The sequence below is a fragment of the Mus pahari genome, chromosome 7, assembly GCF_900095145.1.
Source record: "Mus pahari chromosome 7, PAHARI_EIJ_v1.1, whole genome shotgun sequence".
Classification (NCBI taxonomy): Eukaryota; Metazoa; Chordata; class Mammalia; order Rodentia; family Muridae; genus Mus; species Mus pahari.
This window is the reverse complement of record NC_034596.1, coordinates 14,121,672-14,131,031: the sequence shown is the minus strand read 5'-3', so window position 1 is coordinate 14,131,031 and position 9,360 is coordinate 14,121,672.

Here is a 9,360-nt window from a genome sequence, read left to right as displayed (position 1 = left end):
TGAACTGCAGGTGAAATTTCCCATCTTTAGGTACTAAACCTATTTATATGAGGCAGCTTGTCAAACCAGGATTTAAACCCAAAATTCCTGTGGAGCCCATGTTAGACAGAATATGAGTATCCCATAAGACTTACTAGAGCATTATATCTTTATACCTTATTCAAGTATCAAAAAGTTATATTTCTCTCTTTATAATAATGAATTACCTGGTCTGGAGTCCTTTGTACCTTTGTCTCCCAGTTATTTATTCACAGCGAGAAGCTGAGTGTAAAAAGATCTGAGTTGTCTGTGTCCCTGTTTGGAGATGGGGGAGGCAGGGTGGGGAGCGAAGGATGCAGGGAAGCAAACACAGAAAGGCTCTCTCAGGCATAGATGCCTCTCTGCTGTTCTCTGTAGGCCCCTTAAATCTAGTCAGCTTCAAATCCACACTGCCACAGCCTAGGTCAATGCCTAAGCCCCATTCAGGGGTGGGGGAGCAGTGAACTTTTATCTCAGGTTATTTGAATTCAAATCAATATGTTGGACACCATTTTGTTGCGGTAAATCTCCCCATCTCATCTATGCCCCAGCAGTGAAAACACAACTCAGTTAATATGATTACATGCCATGTGCCTAGATTGGGCAGATATACCACTATACTACCATCTTCCACAGCTTATGAGACCCCTTAGAACTTGCAGTTTCTCCAGGCCATGTGCTTCTGCTCAGCTCTTCTCCTCTTCTGCATCCTCTCCCTCTTCCATTTTCTCTTTCTTCTCCACCCACCAACCTTCTGCTCCATCTTCCCTTTTATCTGCCAAATAGCTCTCCTTTATTTTATAAATTAAGGTGGGAAGCAGGTTTATAGGAAATCACCTGAGTGCTGACTCATTCCTTTTTCACAACCACTCACAGGAGAATGGAATTAACATCAGGTATAATTAGCTCTAGGGCTATCCACAACAGGGTTGTAGGTCCTTGTGTTAGTGGCTTGTTGCTCTGTTAGCAATAATCAGCTCTGTAGGAGAAGCTCTTATAATGCTGGGTTCCAGCAGCTTCAGCAGGGACACATGCTGATGTTCCAGCTCCTGGGTGTGTGTTGGGACCCTCAGGTACTGCAGAGACTAGGGTTGTGCTATTGGAGCTATGGTAGGATGTTGGGATCTTCATCCCTTATAAATTGCTTATGATAGGGAGAAGTCTGACACAAGCTGATTGAGGCATTTATGGCTAGTGTTGATCCCTCTGGAGTCAGAGCTCTGCTCAGGAAGTAGATGTGATATTACTACAGCTTCTTCAGGATGTTAGTGATGTTTTCAGAGCAGCAAGGCTATCATGGGGACACTCCAGCCAGCTGTCCAAGAGGGGCTGCATGACTGATGATCTTTCACTCAAGCTCAATAGGAATCAGTAAAGAGCTCAGCAACTGTTAATGAGGAAGTCAAGTTTTCCTAGCTCCCAGAATCTTAACATGGCCATATTGTAATAGCGCCTGATAGTGTGATGCTCTTAGCCAAAGATGAACCAGCTTTACCCTGTAGTATAGCTAACTCCTCCTCTCTCCCCTCCCTCCTTCAATCCATTTCTCCATCCCTCTCCACCTTCCTCCTTTCTTTCCCTTTTCCCCCTTCCCTCCCTCCCTTTTTTTTCTGTCAGCCTACAATATCAGAAACCAAACTTGTTTCTTTAACACCAATCTACTCAAACTTGGTTGTAGTTGAGGGAGACAACTAAATGCTTTTCTTTCTGATGAACTGAGTTTCCCATAAAAATGAAAAATAGTGCTTACTAGTGATTCAGTTCTACATTGTTCTCTTTCCTCAACTTCCTGGTGAGGAGTTACCTTCTCGCCTTGTCTTTTCTTGTCACTCTGCATCGAAATTCAGTGCTTTCAGCATTGATTTCTATGGTGGGGTGTTGGATCTCAGCTCCACAGCGCTGAGCCTAAACAGACATTTTTCATTCATATCATCTCAATATCAAGTACTTAACTCATTTCATCAGCAGCTTATGGGTATCTGGGGGCTCTTCTTCATGGGTAGCTAAACTAAGCTTTCAACTCTTACTTGTAAGGCTCGTGCATCCTGATCTCAGCTCTGTTCAATTTTCATTCCATTTGACTGTCTTCAAAGCAAATGGTCTCTCATAGTGACAATACCACAGTCAGAAAAGCTGTCCCATTAAAACATCATCTTTGTTTAATTTTATATATATATATATATATATATAATTATATTATATATAATATATGTTATATATATAATATAATATAATATTATATATATATAATTATATATATTATATATAATTATATATATATAATATATATATATATATATATATTATATATATATATATAATGTGTGTGTGTGTGTGCGTGTGTGTGTGTTGAAGTATGGTCCACTGTGTGGTACTCAATATGTAGCTCATCTCAGTCTTGAACTCATAGCAATTCTCTGGTATCAGCCTCCCCAGTGCTGGGTATGCAGATATGGGTTATACAATTTGTTGAAGATTTGTTTTCTGTGAAGTTGGTCTGAGATATAGGAAAGCATCTTTTTTTTTTTTTTTTTTTTTTTAACAAGATGCACAGAGTGTATAGTTATAACTCCACTGCTGGTATAGTACAATCTTAGGTGTCAAATTTCCCATCCTGTAGAGGAAGAAGGATGAGTTGAGATAGGACTTTCAAGATCTCTTTCAAATATATCCTGATGATTAAACTGCCCAAGCAAACTTGCTTAAGATTCAGGGACTTTTTGGTTTAAGATGCAGAAGGTAAACCACACTGAATTGTGAGTTTTTGTTTTTTGTTTTTCTTATGCCCATCCTGTCACTGGCATAGGTGGTCCTAAGACCTATTTATATCCTGTTTCCAGGAAGACAAAACTTGGAGACCTTTTTTTATATAAAATTCTAATGATTTGAAAGCAATTCAAAAGGATCTGATGAACCAATATCCATATTCTTTGAGGCCTGTTCTAAAAGCTGCCTCCATTGTTCAGAAAGAAGTCAGCTCTGACAGCTGGTAAAACTTGAGACCGTGAGAAGACAGATTGCTAGATCCTGGTTGGGAGATCAGCCTTGATTTCTAGAAGTGACCACGACAACATGGACAAGCATGGAACTTTGGCTCAAATCTGTGTTGTTTTCAAGTTTTACTCTTAGTCCGTTGCAAAAACTTGCCTTGATGGTGGATTTTTTTTTCCCCAGAGGATGCTTTTATTTATAATAAAAATATTTTTGATAAATTTAAAATTAAGACTGTTGGAGTTAACATGGTTTGAAACTCTTGGTAAATATGACCTGACCACCAGAGTGTTGGGAGAAATGGAATGAGAACTTAAGGTCATATGATGGCAGTAATTATCCTTGTTCCCATGTTAATCAACATGCTAAAATCTTTGCACTCTTAGTATCCGATCTTAGTCTCCTTAGAATTCAGGGTTTTAGAAATTGACCTGACCCAGTCTCCCAGTTGGGGGATGCTGAGCCAGAATTCGGATCCTTAAGCAGCGTGTTGAGTAGGGGATGCTGTCTGTGAGTTGCTTGGTGACATGACAGAGGCTGAAAGATACTCACCCCATGTCGAAGAGTTTGAGATGGTAGTGCCAGAAAAGAATAAGAAACAAAATGTAGGCCAAGGAGGAGAAGGCATGAAGGGGATGAGGGAGCTGAAGGTTCAATCAAAAGAGCACTTCAGGACATTTATAGTGACAATGAACTGCCTGTTACCTTACACCGCCTCTTCACACAAGACCACACTTTTGTGATCTGCACTCACCTAAAAAGTCCCAGATATTTGTGACATCATCACTGTCAGTAACAAAGAATTTAAAAAGCTGCTCACCTATCAGGAACTGGCTAAGGCCTTCCTACTGAGAAAGAGATTCTAGTCAAAGCAGCTCTGGAGGAAGGGATAGGATAATTCAAGCTGCATCGAGGCTGTGGAATGAATATGCTGGACAATGTGGTAATTCATTATCCTCCTCCCAGTCCCTGGATTTAAAAGGAGTGTAGCTGAAGAAGGAAAGCAAGCCATCAAGTCAACCGAAGAAAAGGGAATCGCGATGATGCTTTGCAAAAGGAAGCTGCAGATTAACTGAATGAGATTGAATTAAAAAGCCATTTTTGCCTCATGGCAAGTACTGTGAATGTTTCCACATTGCTATATTTGGAATAAGTGCAAGCAGATGGGTCAGGAGTAAGTTGGATAAAACACAAGGAGGATATTATTTTGATATGAGCCAGGTTTAGATGACATCGGATCCGCTTGTTTGTGCAATGGTTGAGTTCTGAGTTACATGGGCTGGGTGGATGCTCTCATCGGCCTTCTCTGTCCTCCTCAGAGCTCTGTGCTTTCAAAGGTAAAATGTGACAATACGTACATGTCCTTAGTACTCTTCAACTCAACCAGAATTCTCTGAGGATGGAGAAAGTTTCTACATAGGATTTCCTAGGTGAGGAATTCACAAGGCTCTTCCTGTATTAGTTACTGTTCTCTTAGCTATGACAAAATTCCAGCAAGTCCAAGTAAGGAGAGGCACTTTGGGATCACTATTCAAGAGGATACAGTAGACCATGGTGAGAGAGTCATGAATGTAAGAGCATGCATAATTTGTGATTTTGTACCAACAGAAAGCAGAGAGTGACTAGGAAGTGAGTTCTAGCTAACCAACTTCAAAGCTCATCTTCAGTAAGCCACTCCTTCAAGTGAGGTTGCACGACCTAAAGCAATGGTTCTCAACGTATGGGTCACAACCGCTTTGGGAGTCACATATCAGATAGCATGCATGTCTGTTTTTACATTATGATTCATAACAGTAGCAAAATTACGGTTATGAAATAGTAACAAAATAATTTTATGGTTGGGGTCACCACATGAGAAGCTGTATTAAAGGGTCATGGAATTTGGAAAGTTGAGAACTATTGCCCCCAAATTTGGACAACCTTCCCAAACAATTTAAGCACATGAGACTACAGGACACATGCTACATTTAATCCACAACACTATGTTAGATGGATTTTGAGGGAAAAAAATCTCCAATGGAAGTGTCTGGAAGGATAGAAATGGTCTGCACTACTACTGACATGTGAGCTTTGAGCACACAGTGTACAGCTTATGTGACTAAGAAACTGGTCACCACTGTTAATAGGAATATTTGGTTCTCTAGAGTCTAACTTCTTGAGTTCTTTGTATATATTGTATATATATTGCATATATTGCATCTTTTCCCAATCTGTTGGTTGCCATTTTGTCTTAAAAACAGTGTCCTTTGCCTTACAGAAACTTTGTAATTTTATGAGGTCCCATTTGTCAATTCTTGATCTTAGAGCATAAGCTACTGGTGTTCTGTTCAGGAAATTGTCCCCTGTGCCCATGTTCTCGAGGTTCTTCCCCACTTTCTTTCTACTAGTTTCAGTGTATCTGGTTTTATGTGGTCCTTGATGCACGTGGATTTGAACTTTGTACAAGGAGATAAGAATAGATCAATTCACATTCTTCTACATGCTAACCGCCAATTGAACAGGCACCACTTATTACAAATTTTTGTCTTTTTTCCCCCTGGAAGGTTTTAGCTCCTTTGTCAAAGATCAAGTGACCATGGGTGTGTGGGTACATTTCTGGGTCTTCAGTTCTATTCCATTGATCTACCTGTCTGTCATTGTACCAGTACCATGCAGTTTTTATCACCATTGCTCTGTAATACAGCTTGAGGTCAGGCATGGTGATTCTGCTAGAATTTCTTTTGTTGTTGAGAATAGTTTTCCTGGTTTTTTTTTTTTTCATTCCAAATGAATTTGCAAATTGCTCTTTCTAACTCCATGAAGAATTGAGTTAGAATTTTGATGGGAATTGCATTGAATCTGTAGATTGCTTTTGGCAAGATGGCCATTTTTACTATATTAATTCTGCCATTCATAAGCATGGGAGATCTTTCCTTCTGAGATTTTTGATTTCTTTTTCAGAGAGTTAAAGTACTTGTCATATAAATCTTTAACTTTCTTGTTTAGAGTCACCTCAAGGCATTTTATATTATTTGTGGCAATTTTGAAGGGTGTTGTTTACCTAATTTCTTTCTCAGCCTGTTTATCCTTTCAGTAGAGGAAGGCCACTGATTTGTGTAAGTTATAGCCAGCTACTTTGCTAAATTTGTTTGTTAGGTTTAGTCATCAGGGAAATGTAAATCAAAACAACCCTAAGATTCCACCTCACACCAGTCAGAATGGCTAAGATCAAAAGCTCAAGTGACAGAAGATGCTGGTGAGGATGTGGAGAAAGAGGAACACTCCTCCATTGCTGGTGGGATTGCAAGCTGGTACAACCACTCTGGAAATCAGTTTGGTGGTTCCTCAGAAAACTGGACATAGTACTACCGGAGGATCCAGCAATACCACTCCTGGGCATATATCCAGATGATGCTCCAACATGTAACAAGGACATGTGCTCCACTATGCTCATAGCAGCCTTATTTATAATAGCCAGGAGCTTGAAAAAACCCAGATGTCCCCAACAGAGGAATGGATACAGAAAATGTAGTACATTGACAAAAAGGAGTACTACTTATCAATGACTGCATACCATGTGTGTTCTTTTGTGATTGGGTTACTTCACTCAGGATGATATTTTCTAGTTCAATCCATTTGCCTAAGAATTTCATGAAGTCATTGTTTTTAATAACTGAGTAGTACTCCAAGATACAATTCACAGACCACATGAAGCTCAAGAAGAAGAAAGACCAAAGTATGGCTAGTTCAGTCCTTCTTAGACAGGGGAACAAAATACCCATGGGAGGAGATACAGAGACAAAGTGTGGAGCAGAGACTGTAGGAAAGGCCATCCAGAGAAAGTCCCACCTAGGGATCCATCCCATATACAGTCACCAAAACCAGACACTATTGTGGATGCCAACAAGTACTTGCTGACAGGAGCCTGCTATAGCTGTCTCCTGAGAGGCTCTGACAGTTCCTGACAAATACAGAGGTGGATGTTCTCAGTCAACCATTGGACTGAGCATAAGGTCCCCAATGGAGGAGCTAGAGAAAGGAACCAAGGGGCTGAAGGGATTTGCAACCCCATAGGATGAACAACAATATGAACCAACCAGTACCCTCAGAGCTCCCAGGGACTAAGCTCCCAGGGACCAAAGAGTACCCATGGAGGGACTCACAGTTCCAGGTGAATATGTAGCAGAGGATGGCTTTGTTGGACATCAATGAAAGGAGAAGCCCTTGTTCCTGTGAAGGCTCGATGCCCCAATGTAGGGGAATTCTAGGACAGGGAAGCAGGTTGGTGAACAGGGGAAGGGGAGATGGGATAAGGGGTTTTCAGAGGGGTAACCAGGAAAGGGGATAACATTTGAAATGTAAATAAAGAAAATATCTAATAAAAAAACGAGAAGCTGATTCTTAAGTTGGATTTTAATTTACATTAGCTCAGCTTTAAGGAATCACGTGTTTTCTACTGATGACATGAGAGAAAGGCACATCCTTATCTCATAATCAGAGAACTGGAGACTCTGAAAGTGAGAATGAGGCAGTTTATTTTAAGGGCTTTTCAAGCCCAGACATTAGCCTGGGATGGCAAGTGTGTTGGCTGGAGGGCAGAAACCGGCTTCCTGTAGCCCCTTTGTTAGGCACTCCCTTTCCATGTTTGCTGAGTAATCAGAGGGCACAATCTCACATGCGATCTACATCATGGTTTTTCTCTGTTGCATGTGTTTGTCTTTTTCTTAACAAAGAACTTTCGTGACTTCATCTCTACACTTATATCCTGTTTATTTTAAAGCTTCAGGGGACATTACCTTGCCATGGCTGCAGATTATTAGGCGAGCTTCCCTATTAGTCATTCGGACTCTACACTTCCAGTTTGTGTTGGGGCAGTTAGACTAGCAGTTTGTGTGTGGGGATATGACAAGGATAAAAGACTCTAGCACAGGTCCAGTATTCCTGTCCGTCTCTAACAGGACTTCAGATGACTCAAGGCACATTGGAAAATGAACCATTATTTTATTTCTTACTGTGCAGAAGTGGATGGCACACTTCTAAGAGTGTTGTTGGCTATGATAATTTTGTTTTTCTTCCATGAGGAGAATTGAGTCAAAACCAGAAGATGGACACTGTGTTTGGGAAGCAAATGCAGATGTCTCTGGACCATACTAAAGATGGTTGTGGACTAAAACAGGGTGTAGGCTGAAGGGTAGACATAAAAGGCAAAGCTGATGGGGAAAGGAAATGAAACAGAGGTTCCTGGGAAAATGAAAAGATGGTACTTTTTGGACGATGATTATAGACATAATTCATCTCACAGGCTCTTCTTAAAATGTAAAATGTGCATTCTTTATGAAAGAAAGAGTCTTCCATTTGTTCTTAAATTGAGATTAGGATAGTATTTTGTTTGTTTGTTTGCTTGTTTGTTTATTTCTACATTACCAAAATGTCACCAGGATCTTCTAAACTTGGGTCATAACATGTCATCTAGCTTGTACATGAGAGAGAGACAGAAAGAGAGAGAGAGAGAGAGAGAGAGAGAGACAGACAGACAGACAGACAGATAGACAGACAGACAGAGACAGGGACAGGGACAGGGACAGAGACAGAGACAGAGACAGAGATAGAGCAGAGGTTCGATTTAACCCTTATGGAGGTCCCAGGTAGTTTCAACTAACAGGATACAAATGGTGGTGCCTCTGGATATGCCCAGCATCTGGGCCATAGAATTGCATGGTAGTCTCTAAGCTGGACAAGTAGCATAGACCCAAATTCTTAAATATTAATGCACCCTCAAAGCACCTATCTTTTTTATTTTCAGGAGAAATATTTTGGAGAAAGCTAAGCATGCCATAGGCATTCCTTTATGAATCATCATTATGATTCGAGTTGAGCATGCTCAATTGTGTTCTTATCTGCCATTTTAATCTTCAAACATGTGCTTTATAACATTGAGATAAACATTTCTCCAAAGCAATAGGCCACTGTTCTTTCTTGAACTATGAGCTTGAACTTGGCATGTTAAAAACCATAATCCTTAACTGACCATGCTCAGGAATGTGCCAAAGTTAAATGTCTTCCTGTGTGAAAATCTACAGGCTCCCTAGAGAAAATCTCTACTTGTCCTTGGTTTGAAGAAGGTGTTGCTTAGGAAACAATTCCTTCCTTACCTGCCACAGGTAACAACCCATTTCTCTTTATTTCTTAGCTGTGTTTATTTTGGCATCTATTCACCAAGATCCAATGCCATTCAAACAGGTCCTTTCCAGTTGTTGACACAGCTCCAGATAAATTCCAGATAAATTGTAGTGAGCAAGCAAGGCTCACTACAGCATGCCCTGCCTGAATTCCCTAAACCCTCAGAAACTAGAAACATATATATATATATAT